We start from the raw sequence: 15,130 nt of genomic DNA, 5'->3' as shown, positions 1-15,130 counted from the left end.
GGACAGGGGAAAGAGGGTCAGGAATAGAGTCAGGCAGGGCAGCAGAAAGAGGCTTGGAACGAGAGCCAGGCAACACAAGAGAAAGAGGCTTGGGACATGAGTAAGGGAAGACATGAGATGGAGGCTTGGGACGAGAGTCATGACGGAGGATAGAGAGGCTTAGGACGAGTGTCAGTTCGGACAGGAGAGAGAAGCTTTGTACGAGAGTCACGCGGGACAGGAGAGGGAACTTTGGGACGAGAGTCTGTCAGGACAGGAGAGAGAAGCTTGGGACGAGAGTCAGGCAGGACAGGAGAGAGAGGCTTTGGACGAGAGTCAGGCTGGACAGGAAAGAGGCTTGGGAAGAGAGCCAGGCAGGACTGGAGAGGGAGGCTTGGGACGAAAGTCAGGCAGGATAGGAGAGAGTGGCTTGGGACGAGAGTTAGATAGGACAGGAGAGAGAGAGGCTTGCGAGGAGAGTCATGCCAGAGAGGAAAGAGAGGCTTAGGACGAGAGTCAGGTCGGAGAGCAGAGATAGACTTGGGGCAAGAATCTAACGCAAGGGAGAGAGAGCTTGGACGAGAGTCAGGTCACGACAAGAGAGAGAGAGGCTTGGGAAGAGAGTCAGGCATACAGGAGAGAGAATTTGGGACGAGACTCAGGTATGAGAGGAGAGAGAGGCTTGGCACGAGAGTCAGGGTGGATAGGAAAGAGAAACTTGGACGAGAGTCAGGCATGACAGGAGAGATATGCTTGGACGAGACTAGGCAGGACAGGAGAGAGGCTTGTGACGAGATCAGGTAGGAGAGAGAAAGCTTGTTTCGAGAGTCATCAAGACAAGAGAGAGAGGCTTGGGAGAGTCAGGCAGGACAGGAGAGAGAGGCTTAGGATGAGAGTCAGGCAGGACAGAGAGAGGCTTGGGACGAAAGTTAGATAAGACAGGAGAGAGAGGCTTGGGAAGAGAGTCAGGCAGGGCAGGATTAAGAGGTTCGGGACGATAGTCAAGCAACACAGGAAAATGATGCTTGGGACGACAGTCAGACAGGACAAAGGAGAGAGGATAGGGACGAGAGTCAGGGAGGAGAGGAGAGAGGGGCTTTGGACGAGACTCAGGATATGAGAGGAGAGAGAGGCTTGAGAAGAGAGTCAGGCAGGACAGGAGAGAGAGAGGCTTGGGTCGAGAGTCAGGCAGGACAGGAGAGAGAGGCTTCAGACGATAGTCACCCAGGACAGGAGAGAGAGGCTTGGGACAAAAGTCATGCAGGAAAGGAGAGGGAGGCTTAGGACGAGAATTAGGCAGGATAGGAGTGAAAGGCTTGGGACATGAGTAAGGCAGGGCTGGAGAGAGGGGCTTAGGACGAGAGTCAGGGAGGAGAGGAGGGAAAAGCTTGGGACGAGAGTCAGGCTGGACAGGAGAGTGGCTTCGGAAGAGAGTCAGGCAGGACTGGAGAGGAGGGCTTGGGACGAGAGTCAGGCATGGCAGGAGAGAGGGGCTTAGGACGAGATTTAGACAGGACAGGAGAGAGAGGCTTGGGACGAGAGTCAGACAGGACAGGAGAGATATGCTTGGGACGAGAGTCAGGCTGGACAGGAGAGAGGCTTCGGAAGAGAGTCAGGCAGGACTGGAGAGGAGGGCTTGGGACGAGAGTCAGGCATGACAGGAGAGAGGGGCTTGGGACGAGATTTAGACAGGACACGAGAGAGAGAGGCTTGGGACGAGAGTCAGACAGGGCAGTACAGAGAGGCTTGCGAGGAAAGTCATGCCAGAGAGGATAGAGAGGCTTAGGACGAGAGTCACGTCGGAGAGAGCAGCTAGACTTGGGGCAAGAATCTAACCGGACAGGAGAGAGAGGCTTGCGAAGAGAGTGAGTCAGGACAGGAGAGAGAGACGCTTGGGGCGAGAGTCATGAAGGACAGGAAATAGGGGCTTAGGACGAGAGTCAGGCAAAACAGGAGAATGAGGCTTGGTTCGAGAGTCAGGCTGAACAGTAGATAAAGGCTTAGGACGAGAGTCAGGCATAAGAGGAGAGAAAGGCTTGGGACGAGAGTAAGGTAGGGCAGGGGAGAGGAGCTTAGGACGAGAGTTAGGCAGGAGAGGAGAGAGAGGATTAGGACAAGATTCAGGAAGGACAGGAGAGAGAGGCTTGGGACGAGAGTCAGGCAGAACGGGAGAGAGAGGCTTGGGACTAGAGTCAGGCAGGACAGGAGAGAGAGGCTTTGGACAAGAGTCAGGTTGGACATGAGAGAGGCTTGGGACGAGAGTCAGGCAGGACAGGAGAGAGAGGCTTAGGACGAGAGTCAGGCTGGACAGGAGAGATGCTTGGGAAGAGAGTCAGGCAGGACAGGAGATGGCGGCTTGAGACGAGAGTCAGGCAGGACAGGAAAGAGGGGCTTGGGACGAGAGTTAGATAGGACAGGAGAGAGAGGCTTGGGACGAGAGTCAGAGAGTGCAGGAGAGAGAGGCTTGCGATTAAAGTCATGCCAGAGAGGATAGAGAGGCTTAGGACGAGAGTCAGGTCAGGGAGAACAGATAATCTTGGGGCAAGAATCTAACCACACAGGAGAGAGAGGCTTGCGACGAGAGTGAGTCTGGAAAGGAGAGAGAGAGAGAGGCTTGGGACGAGAGACAGGCAAGACAGGATAGAGAGATTAGGGACGAGAGTCAGGCAGGACAGGAGAGAGAGGCTTAGGACGAGAGTCAGGCTGGACTGGAGAGAGGGTTGGGAAGAAATTCAGGCAGGACTGAAGAGAGAGGCCTGAGACGAGAGTCAGGGAGGACAGGAAAGAGGGGCTTGAGACGAGAGTCAGGCAGGAGAGGAGAGATAGACTTTGTACAAGAGTCAGGCAGGACAGGAGAGAGAGGCTTAGAACGAGAGTCAGGAGGCTTGAGACGAAAGTCATGTAGGACAGGAGAGAGAGGCTTGAGACTAAAGTCAGGCAGGACAGGAGAGAGACGCTTAGGACGAGAATTAGGCAGGACAGGAGAGTGAAGCTTGGGACGAGAGTCTGGCAGGACAGTAGAGAGAGGTCTGGGACTAGAGTCAGGGAGGACAGGAGAGAGGATTGGGACGAGAGACAGGGAGGGCAGGAAAGAGGGGCTTAGGACGAGAGTCAGGCAGGAAAGGAGAAAGATTCTTGGTTCGAGAGTCAGGCTGGACAGGAGATAAAGGCTTAGGACGAGAGTTAGGCATAAGAGGAGAGAGAAGCTTGGGACGAAAGTAAGGTAGGGCAGGAGAGAGGGGCTTAGGACGAAAGTCAGGCAAGAGAGGAGAAAGAGGATTGGGACGAGAGTCAGGAAGGACAGGAGAGAGAGAGGCTTGGGACGAGAGTTAGGCAGGACGGGAGAGAGAGGCATGAGACTAGAGTCAGGCAGGACAGGAAAGAGAGGCTTGGGACGAGAGTCAGGCTGGACATGAGAGAGGCTTGGGAAGAGAATCAGGCAGGATTGGAGAGGGAGGCTTGGGAAGAGAATCAGGCAGGATTGGAGAGGGAGGCTTGGGACGAGAGTTAGATAGGACAGGAGAGAGACGCTTGGGACGAGAGTCAGACAGAGCAGGAGAGAGAGCCCTAGGAGGAGAGTCATGCCGAAGAGGATAGAGAGGCTTAGAACGAGAGTCAGGTCGGAGAAGAGAGATAGACTTGGGGCAAGAAAGTAACCGGACAGGAGAGAGACGCTTGAGACGAGAGTCAGGCAAGAGAGAAGGTAAAGGAAGGTAGACGCCACGTGGAGGTAGAGGAAGGCTGACGCCATGTGCAGGTACATGAATGTTAAAGCCACTTGGAGATATAGGAAGGTTGACGCCATGTGGAGATAGAGGAAGGTTTACGCCACATGGAGGTAGAAGAAGGTTGAAGGTACATGAAGGTAGAGAAAGGTTAAAGCCATGTGGAGGTAGAAGAAGGCTGACGCCTTGTGGAGGTGGAGGACCGTAGACGCCACGTGGAGGTGGAGGAAGTTTCACGCAACGTGGAGGTAGAAGATGGTTGACGCCACATGAAGGTAGAGGAAGGTTGGCTCCATTTTGAGGTAGAAGAAGGTTGACGCCACGTAGATGTAGAAGAATGTGGACGATACATGAAGATAGATGAAGGTTGACACCACTTGGAGGTAGATGAAGGATGACGATACATGGATGGTACAGGAAGGTTTACGCCATGTAGAGGTAGAAGAAGGTTGACGTCACGTGAAGGTAAAGGTAGGTTGACGCCACATTCAGGTTGAGTAAGGCTAATGCCACGTGGAGGTAGAGGAACAATGACGCCACATGGAGGTAGAGGAAGGTTGACGCCATATGGAGTTAGAAAAAGCTTGACGCCACTTGAAGGGAGAGGAATGTTGACGAGACGTGGAGGTAGAAGAAGGTTGAAGCAATGTGGAGGTAGAAGGAGATTGACGCGAAATGAAGCTAGAGGAAGTTTGACGCCACGTGGAGGTAGAAGTTTAACGCCACGTACATGTAGAAGAATGTTGACGCCACATGAAGGTAAAGGAGGTAGACGCCACATGGAGGTGAGGAAGGTTGACGCCACGTGGATGTGGAAGGTTCACTGCACGTTGACGTAGAGGAAGGTTAACGCCATGTGGAGGTAGAGGAAAGATGACACCACGTGAAGGAGGAGGAAGGTTGACGTCATGTGGGGGTAGAAGAAGCTTGACGCCACATAAAGGAAGAGGAAGGTTGACGCTACGTGGAGGTAGAAGAAGGTTGAAACCATGTGCAGGGAGAAGAAGATTGACGTGACTTGAAGTTATAGAAAGTTTGATGCCACATGGAGGTATAAGGTTAACGCCACGTAGATGTAGAAGAATGTTGACGCCACATGAAGGTAGAGGAATGTTAAAGCCGCGTGGAGGTAGAGGAGGTTTTACGCCACGTGGAGGTAGAGGAATATTCACGCTACGTGGAGGTAGAGGAACTCTGATGCCACGTGGAGGTAAAGAAAGGTTGACGCCTCGTGGAGATAGAGGAAGGTTGACGCCATGGGGAGGTAAAGGAAGGTTAACATCACGTGGAGGAAGAAGAAGGTTGACGCCACGTGGAGGTACATGAAGGTTCACGCTTCGTGAGGTTGGAGGAAGGTTAACGCATCGTGGAGGTAGAGAAAGGTTGACGCTTCGTTGAGGTAGAGGAAAGTTGAAGCCACGTGGAGGTAGAGGAATGTTAAATCTAGGTGGAGGAAGAGGAAGGTTGACGCCACGTGGAGGTAGAAGAATCTTGACGCCATATGGAGGTAGAGGAATGTTAAAGCCACTTGGAGTTAGAGGAGGGTTGACGCCACGTGGAGATAGAGGAAGGATGACGCCATGTAGAGGTAGAAGAAGGCTGACGGCACTTGAAGGTAGAGGAAGGGTGACGCAACGTTGAAGTAGAAGAAGGCTGACGCGTTGTGGAGGTGGAGGAAGGTTGACGCCAGGTGGAGGTAGAGGACGTTTGACGTCACGTGGAGGTAGAAGGTTGACGCGACATGAAGTCAGAGGAAGGTTGACTCCACGTTGAGGTAGAAGAAGGTTGACGTCAGTAGATATAGAAGAATGTGGACGCCACAAGAAGATAGATAAAGGTTGACGCCACGTGTAGATATGAGAAGGTTGACGACAAATGGAAGTAAAGGAAGGTTTACGCCATTTAGAGGTAGGGGAAGGTTGACACCACGTGAAGGGGAAGGTAGGTTGACGCCATGTTGATGTAGAGGAAGGTTAACGTCACGTGGAGGTAGCGGAACGATGACGCCACGTGGAGGTAAAGGAAGGTTGACGCCATGTGGAGGTAGAAGAAGCTTGACGCTACATGAAGGAAGAGGAAGGCTGACGCCACGTGGAGGTACAAGAAGGTTGAAACCATGTGGAAGAAGAAGAACGTTGACGCAACATGAAGCTAGAGGAAGTTTGACGCCACGTGGAGATAGAAGGTTAACGCCGCGTATATGTAGAAGAATGTTGACGCCACATGAAAGTAAAGGAAGGTAAACGCCACGTGGAAGTAGAGGAAGGTTGACGCCATGTGGAGGTACAGGGATGTTAACGCCACGTGAGTTATAGGAAGGTTGACGCAATGTGGAGATAGAGGAAGGTTGACGCCACGTGGAGGTAGAAGAAAGTAGACGGCACATGAAGGTAGAGAAAGATTGACGCCACGTGGAGGTAGAAGAAGGCTGACGCCTTGTGGAGGTGGAGGAAGGTTGACGCAACGTGGAGGTAGAGGAAGTTTCACGCCACGTGGAGGAAAAAGAGGGTGACGCAACATGAAGGTAGAGGAAGGTTGGCTCCACGTTGAGGAGAAGTTTGACGCCACATAGATGTAGAAGAATGTGGACGCCACATGAAGATAGATGAAGGTAGACGCCACGTGGAGGTAGGGGAAGGTTGACGACACATAGAGGTAAAGGAAGGTTTACGCCATGTAGAGGTAGAGGAAGGTTGACGCCACGTGGAGGTAAAGGTAGGTTGACGCAATACTGAGGTAGAGGAAGGTTAACGCTATGTGGAGGTAGAGGAGCAATGACGCCACGTGGAGGTAGAAGGTTGACGACATGTGGAGGTAGAAGAAGATTGACGCCACATGAAGGTAGAGGAAGGCTGACGCTACGTGAAGGTACGACGTTAATGCCACATAGATGTAGAAAAAGGTTGACGTCACATGAAGGCAAAGGAAGGTAGACGCCGCGTGGAGGTAGAGAAAGGCTGACTCCATGTGGAGGTAAAGGAAGGTTGACGCCACGTGGAGGTAGAAGGTTGACGCCACGTTGAGGTAGAGGAAGGTTAACGCCTTGTGGAGGTAGAGGAACGATGACGCCACGTGGAGGCAGAGGAAGGTTGATGGCAGGTGGAGGTATAAGAAGCTTGACGCCACATGAAGGTAGAGGAAGGTTGAAGCCACGTGGAGGTAGAAGAAGGTTGAAGCCAAGTGGAGGTAGAAGATTGACGCGACATGAAGCTAGAGGAAGTTTGACGCCACGTGGAGGTAGATGTTTAACGCCACGTACATGTAGAAGAATATTGACGCCACATAGAGGTGAGGAAGGTTGACGCCACGTGGATGTTGAAGGTTGACTACACGTTGACGTAGAGGAAGGTTAACGCCATTTGGAGGTACAGGAAAGATGACGCCACGTATAGGAAGGGGAAGGTTGACGTCATGTGGCGGTAGAAGAAGCTTGACGCCACATAAAGGAAGAGGAAGGTTGACGCTACGTAGAGGTAGAAGGTTGAAACCATGTGCAGGGAGAAGAAGATTGACGTGACTTGAAGATATAGAAAGTTTGACGCCACATGGAGGTATAAAGTTAACGCCACGTAGATGTAGAAGAATGTTGACGCCACATGAAGTTAGAGGAATGTTAAAGCCACGTGAAGGTAGAGGAGTTTTTACGCCACGTGGAAGTAGAGGAAAATTCACGCTACGTGGAGGTAGAGGAACTCTGATGCCACGTGGAGGTAAAGGAAGGTTGACCCCTCGTGGAGGTAGAGGAAGGTTGACGCCATGGGGAGGTAAAGGAAGGTTAACATCACGTGGAGGAAGAAGAAGGTTGACGCCACGTGGAGGTACAGGAAGGTTCACGCTTCGTGAGGTTAGAGGAAGGTTAACGCATCGTGGAGGTAGAGAAAGGTTGACGCTTCGTTGAGGTAGAGGAAAGTTGAAGCCACGTGGAGGTAGAGGAATGTTAAAACTAGGTGGAGGTAGAGGAAGGTTGACACCACGTGGAGGTAGAAGAATCTTGACTCCATATGGAGGTAGAGGAATGTTAAAGCCACTTAGAGTTAGAGGAGGGTTGACGCCACGTGGAGATAGAGGAAGGATGACGCCATGTAGAGGTAGAAGAAGGCTGACGGCACTTGAAGGTAGAGGAAGGGTGACGCAACGTTGAGGTAGAAGAAGGCTGACGCGTTGTGGAGGTGGAGGAAGGTTGACGCCAGGTGGAGGTAGAGGACGTTTGACGTCACGTGGAGGTAGAAGAAGGTTGACGCGACATGAAGTCGAGGAAGGTTGACTCCACGTTGAGGTAGAAGAAGGTTGACGTCAGTAGATATAGAAGAATGTGGACGCCACAAGAAGATAGATAAAGGTTGACGCCACGTGTAGATATGAGAAGGTTGACGAGAAATGGAAGTAAAGGAAGGTTTACGCCATTTAGAGGTAGAGGAAGGTTGACACCACGTGAAGGGGAAGGTAGGTTGACGCCATGTTGATGTAGAGGAAGGTTAACGTCACGTGGAGGTAGCGGAACGATGACGCCACGTGGAGGTAGAGGAAGGTTGACGCCATGTGGAGGTAGAAGAAGCTTGACGCCACATGAAGGAAGAGGAAGGCTGACGCCACGTGGAGGTACAAGAAGGTTGAAGCCATGTAGAAGGAGAAGAACGTTGACGCAACATGAAGCTAGAGGAAGTTTGACGCCACGTGGAGACAGAAGGTTAACGCCGCGTATATGTAGAAGAATGTCGACGCCACATGAAAGTAAAGGAAGGTAAACGCCACGTGGAAGTAGAGGAAGGTTGACGCCATGTGGAGGTACAGGAATGTTAACGCCACGTGAGTTATAGGAATTTTGACGCAATGTGGAGATAGAGGAAGGTTGACGCCACGTGGAGGTAGAAGAAAGTAGACGGCACATGAAGGTAGAGAAAGATTGACGCCACGTGGAGGTAGAAGAAGGCTGACGCCTTGTGGAGGTGGAGGAAGGTTGACGCAACGTGGAGGTAGAGGAAGTTTCACGCCACGTGGAGGAAAAAGAGGGTTGACGCAACATGAAGGTAGAGGAAGGTTGGCTCCACGTTGAGGAGAAGTTTGACGCCACATAGATGTGGAAGAATGTGGACGCCACATGAAGATAGATGAAGGTAGACGCCACGTGGAGGTAGGGGAAGGTTGACGACACATAGAGGTAAAGAAAGGTTTACGCCATGTAGAGGTAGAGGAAGGTGACGCCACGTGGAGGTAAAGGTATGTTGACGCAATACTGAGGTAGAGGAAGGTTAACGCTACGTGGAGGTAGAGGAGCAATGATGCCACGTGGAGGTAGAAGAAGGTTGACGACATGTGGAGGTAGAAGAAGCTTGACGCCACATGAAGGTAGAGGAAGGCTGACGCCACGTGGAGGTAGAGGAAGGCTGACTCCATGTGGATGTAGAGGAAGGTTGACGTCACGTGGAGGTAGAAGAAGGTTGACGCCACTTTGAGGTAGAGGAAAGTTAACGCCTTGTGGAGGTAGAGGAACGATGACGCCACGTGGAGGTAGAGGAAGGTTGACGCCACGTGGATGAAGAAGAAGGTTGAAGCCAAGTGGAGGTAGAAGAAGCTTGACGCCACAAGAAGGTAGAGGAAGGTTGACGCCACGTGGATGAAGAAGAAGGTTGAAGCCAAGTGGAGGTAGAAGAAGCTTGACGCGACGTGAAGCTGGAGGAAGTTTGACGCCACGTGGTGATAGAATGTTAACGCCACGTAAGTGTAGAAGAAGGTTGACGCCACATGAAGGTAAAAGAGGTAGACGCCAAATGGATGTAGAGGAAGGTTTATGCCACCTGGAGGTAGAGGAAGGTTGACGCCACGTGGATATAGAAGGTTGACTGCACGTTGATGTAGAGGAAGGTTGACGCCATGTGGAGGTAGAGGAGAGATGACGTCACGTGGAGGTAGAGGAAGGTTGACGTCATGTGGCAATAGAAGGAGTTTGATGCCACATGAAGGAAGAGGAAGGTTAACGCTACGTGGAGGTAGAAGAAGATTGAAGTCAGGTGGAGGTAGAAGAAGGTTGACGCTACATGAAGCTAGAGGAAGTTTGACGCCACGTGGGGGTAGAAGAATTTAACGCCACTGATGTAGAGGAATGTTGACGCCTCATGCAGGTAGAGGAATGTTAAAGCCACGTGGAGGTAGAGGGAGGTTGATGCCACATGGAGGTAGAGGAAGGTTGACGCCTCGTGGAGGGAGAGGAAGGTTGACGCCACGTGGAGGTAGAGGAAGGTTGACGCCACGTGGAGGTAGAGGAAGGTTCCCGCTTCGTGGAGTTAGAGGAAAGTTAACGCCACGTAGAGGTAGAGGAAGGTTGACACTTCGTTGAGGTAGAGGAAAGTTGAAGCCACGTGGAGGTAGAGGACGATTGAGCCACGTGGAGGTAGAGGAACCTTGACGCCATATGGAGGTAGAGGTATGTTAATACCATTTGGAGTCAGAGGAAGGTTGGCGCCACGTGGAGATAGAGGAAGGTTGACGCCATGTGAAGGTAGAAGTCTAACGGCACATGCAGGTAGGGGAAGGATGAAGCCACATTTAGGTAGAAGAAGATTGACGTCTTGTGGAGGTGGAGGAAGGTTGACCCCACGTGGAGGTAGAGGAAGTTTGACGTCACGTGGAGGTAGAAGAAGGTTGACGCCATAGGAAGTTAGAGGAAGGTTGACTCCTCGTTGAGGTAGAAGGTTGACGGCACGTAGATGTAGAAGAATGTGGACACCACATGAAGATAGATGAAGGTTGACGCCACGTATAGGCATGAGAAGGTTGACGACACATGGAGGTAAAGGAAGGTTTACGCCAGGTAGAGATAGAGGAAGGTTGACGCCACGTGAAGGTAAACGTAGGTTGACGCCATGTTGAGGTAGAGTAAGGTTAACGCCACGTGGAGGTAGCGAAGCGATGACGCCACGTGGAGGTAAAGGAAGGTTGAACCATGTGGAGGTAGAGGAAGCTTGACGCCAACTGAAGGAAGAAGAAGGTTGACGCCACGTGGAGGTTGAAGAAGGTTGAAGCCATGTGGAGGGAGAAGAAGGTTGACGCAACATGCAGCTAGAGGAAGTTTGACGCTACGTGGAGGTAGAAGTTTACGCCGCGTATATGTAGAAGAATGTTGAGGCCACATGAAGGTAAAGGAGGGTAGACGCCACGTGGAGGTAGAGTAAGGTTGACGCCATGTGGAGGTACAGGAATATTAAAGCCACGTGGAGTTATAGGAAGGTTTACGACATGTGGAGATAGAGGAAGGTTGACGCCACGTGGAGATAGAAGAAGGTTGATGGCATATGAAGGTAGAGAAAGGTTGACGCCACGTGGAGGTAGAAGAAGGTTGACCCTTTCTGGGGGTGGAGGAAGGTTGACGCCACGTGGAGGTAGAAGAAATTTCACGCGACACGGAGGTAGAAGAAGGTTGACGCCAGATGAAGGTAGAGGAAGGTTGACTCCACGTTGAGGTAGAAGAAGGTTGACGCCATGTAGAGGTAGAAGATAGATGATAGGTTGGTGCCACGTGGAGATAGGTGAAGGATGACGACACATGGAGGTAAAGGAAGATATACGCCATGTAGAGGTAGATGAAGGTTGACGACACGTGGAGGTAAAGGTCGGTTCACGCCACGTTGAAGTAGAAGAAGGTTAACGCCACGTGGAGGTAGAGGAAGGTTGACGTCATGTGGAGGTAGAAGAACCCTGACGCCACATGAAGATAGAGGAAGGTTGACGCCACTTGGAGGTAGAAGATTAACGCCGCGTAGATGTAGAAAAAGGTTGACGTCACATGAAGCTAAAGGAAGGCAGATGCGACGTGTAGGTAGAGGAAGGTTGACTCCACGTGGAGGTAGAGGAAGGTTGACGCCACTTGGAGGTAAAAGAAGGTTGACGCCAGGGTAAGGTAGAGGAAGGTTAACGCCTTGTGCAGGTAGAGGAACGATGACGCCACGTGGAGGTAGAAGAAGGTTGATGCCATGTGGAAGTAGAAGAAGCTTGACTCCACAAGAAGGTAGAGGAAGGTTGACGCCAAGTGGAGGTAGAAGAAGGTTGAAGCCATGTGGAGGTAGAAGAAGGTTGTCGCGATATGAAGCTAGAGGAAGCTTGACGCCACGTGGAGGTAGAAGGTTAACGACATGTAGATGTAGGAAAATGCTGACGCCACATGAAGGTAAAGGAGGTAGACGCCACATGGAGGTAGAGAAAGGCTGACGCCACGTGGAGGTAGAGGAAGGTTGACGCCACTTGGATGTAGAAGATTGAGTGCACGTTCAGGTATTGTAAGGTTAACGCCATGTGGAGGTAAAGGAAAGATAACGCCACTTGGAGGTAGAGGAAGGTTGATGTCATGTGGAGGTAGAAGAATCTTGACGCCACATGAAGGAAGAGGAAGTTTGACGCCACGTGGAGGAAGAAGGTTAACGCCACGTAGATGTAGAAGAATGTTGACGCCACATGAAGGTAGCATGTTAAAGCCACATGGAGATAGAGGAATGTTGACGCCACGTGGAGGTAGAGGAAGGTTCACGCTACGTGGAGGTAGAGGAAGGTTGATGCCACATGGAGGTAGAGGAGGGTTGACGCCTCGTGGAGGTAGAGGCAGGTTGACGCCATGGGGAGGTTAAGGAAGGTTAACGTCTCGTGGAGGAAGAAGAAGCTTGACGACACGTGGAGGTAGAGGAAGGTTGACGCTTCTTGGAGGTAGAGGAAGGGTAACGCCACGTGGAAGTAGAGGAAGGTTAACGTTCCGTTGAAGTAGAGGAAAGTTGAAGCCACGTGGAGGTAGAGGAAGCTTGACGCCACGTGGAGGTACAGGAACTTTGACGCCGTATGGAGGTAGATGAATGTTAAAGCCACGTGGAGGTAGAAGAAGGTTGAAGACATGTGGAGGTAGAAGAAGATTGACGCGACATGAGGCTACAAGAAGTTTGACGCCACGTGGAGGTAGAAGGTTAACGCCACGTAGGTGTAGAAGAATGTTGACAACATATGAAGGTAAATCAGGTAGACGCCACATGGAGGTAGAGGAAGGTTGATGTCAAGTGGAAATAGAGGAAGGTTGATGCCACGTGGAGGTAGAGGAAGGTTGACACCACGTGGATGTAAAAGGTTGAATGCACGTTGATGTAGAGGAAGGTTAACGCCATGTGGAGGTAGAAGAAAGATGACGCCACGTGGAGGTAGAGGAAGGTTGACGTCATGTGGCGGTAGAAGTTTGATTCCACATGAAGGAGGAGAAAGGTTAACGCTACGTGGAGGTAGAAGAAGGTTGACGCCATGTGGAGGGAGAAGGTTGACGCAACAAGAAGCTAGAGGAAGTTTGACGCCACGTGGAGGTAGAAGAATTTAACGCCACTTTGATGTAGAAGAATGTTAACGCCACATGAAGGTAGAGGAATGTTAAAGCCACGTGGAGGTAGAGGAAAGTTGACGCCACGTGGAGGTAGAGGAAGGTTCACGCTATATGGAGGTAGAGGAAGGTTGATGCCACGTGGAGGTAAAGGAAGGTTGACGCCTCGTGGAGGTAGAGGAAGGTTGACGCCAGGGGATGTAAAGGAAGGTTAACGTCACGTGGAGGTAGAAGAAGGCTAACGCCACGTGGAGGTAGAGGAAGGCTCACGCTTCGTGGATTTAGAGGAAGGTTAACGCCACGTGGAGGTAGAGGAAGGGTGACGCTTCGTTGAGGTAGAATAAAGTTGAAGTCACGTGGAGGTAGAGGAAGGTTGACGCCACATGGAGGTAGAGGAACCTTGACGCCATATGGAGGTAGAGGAATGTTAATGCCACTTGGAGTTAGAGGAAGGTTGGCGCCAAGTGGAGATAGAGGAAGGTTGACTTCATGTGGAGGTAGAATAAGTCTGACGGCACATGAAGGTAGAAGAAGGTTGACGCCACGTGGAGGTAGAAGAAGGTTGTCGCGTTGTGGAGGTGGAGGAAGGTTGACCTCACGTGGAGGTAGAGAAAGTTTGACGTCACATGGAGGTAGAAGAAGGTTCACGCCACATGAAGTTAGAGGAAGGTTGACTCCACGTTGAGGTAGAAGAAGGTTGACGCCATGTAGATGTAGAAGAATGTGGACGCCACATGAAGATAGATGAAGGTTGACGCCACGTGTAGGTATGAGAAGGTTGACGACAAATGGAAGTAAAGGAAGGTTTATGCCATGTAGAGGTAGAGTAAGGTTGACGCCACGTGAAGGTAAAGGTAGGTTGACGCCATGTTGAGGTAGAGGAAGATTAACGCCACGTGGAGGTAGCGGAACGATGACGCCACGTGAAGGTAGAGGATGGTTGACACCATGTGGAGGTAGAAGAAGCTTGAAGCCACAGGAAGGAGGAGGACGGCTGACGCAACATGGAGGTAGAAGGTTGAAGCCTTGTGGAGGGAGAAGAAGGTTGACGCGATATGAAGCTAGAAGAAGTTTGACGCCACGTGGAGGTTGAAGGTTAACGCCGCACATATATAGAAGAATGTTGACGTCACATGAAGGTAAAGGAAGGTAGAGGCTACGTGGAGGTAGAGGAAGGTTGACGCCATGTGGAGGTACAGGAATGTTAAAGCCACGTGGAGTTATAGGAAGGTTGACGCCATGTGAAGATCAAGGAAGGTTGATGCCACGTGGAGGTAGAAGAAGGTTGACGATACATGAAGGTAGAGAAAGGTTAAAGCCATGTGGAGGTAGAAGAAGGCTGACGCCTTGTGGAGGTGGAAGAACATTGACGCCACGTGGAGGCGGAGGAAGTTTCTCGCAACGTGGAGGTAGAAGAAGGTTGACGCCACATGAAGGTAGAGGAAGGTTGGCTCCACTTTGAGGTAGAAGAAGGTTGACGCCACGTAGATGTAGAAGAATGTGGACGATACATGAAGATAGATGAAGGTTGACGCCACGTGGAGGTAGGTGAAGGATGACTATATATGGATGGTAAAGGACGGTTTACGCCATATAGAGGTAGAGGAAGGTTGACGCCACGTGGAGGTAAAGGTAGGTTGACGCCACGTTCAGGTTGAGTAAGGCTAACGCCACGTGGAGATAGAGGAACAATGACGCCACGTGGAGGTAGAGGAAGGTTGACGCCATGTGGAGGTAGAAGAAGCTTGACGCCACATGAAGGTAGAGGAATGTTGACGAGACGTGGAGGTAGAAGAAGAGTGAAGCCATGAGGAGGTAGAAGAAGATTGACGCGACATGAAGCTAGAGGAGGTTTGACGCCACGTGGAGGTAGAAGGTTAACGCCACGTAGATGTAGAAGAATGTTGACGCCACATGAAGGTAAAGGAGGTAGACGCCACATGGAGGTGAGAAGGTTGACGCCACGTGGAGGTAGAGGAAGGTTGACGCCACGTGGATGTTGAAGTTTTACTGCACGTTGACGTAGAGGAAGGTTAACGCCATGTGGAGGTAGAGGAAAGATGACACCACGTGGAGGCACGGAAGT

The sequence above is a fragment of the Panulirus ornatus genome, chromosome 11, assembly GCF_036320965.1.
Source record: "Panulirus ornatus isolate Po-2019 chromosome 11, ASM3632096v1, whole genome shotgun sequence".
NCBI lineage: Eukaryota > Metazoa > Arthropoda > Malacostraca > Decapoda > Palinuridae > Panulirus > Panulirus ornatus.
The sequence above is the reverse complement of the archived record's forward strand: the minus strand, read 5'-3'. Positions refer to the sequence as shown.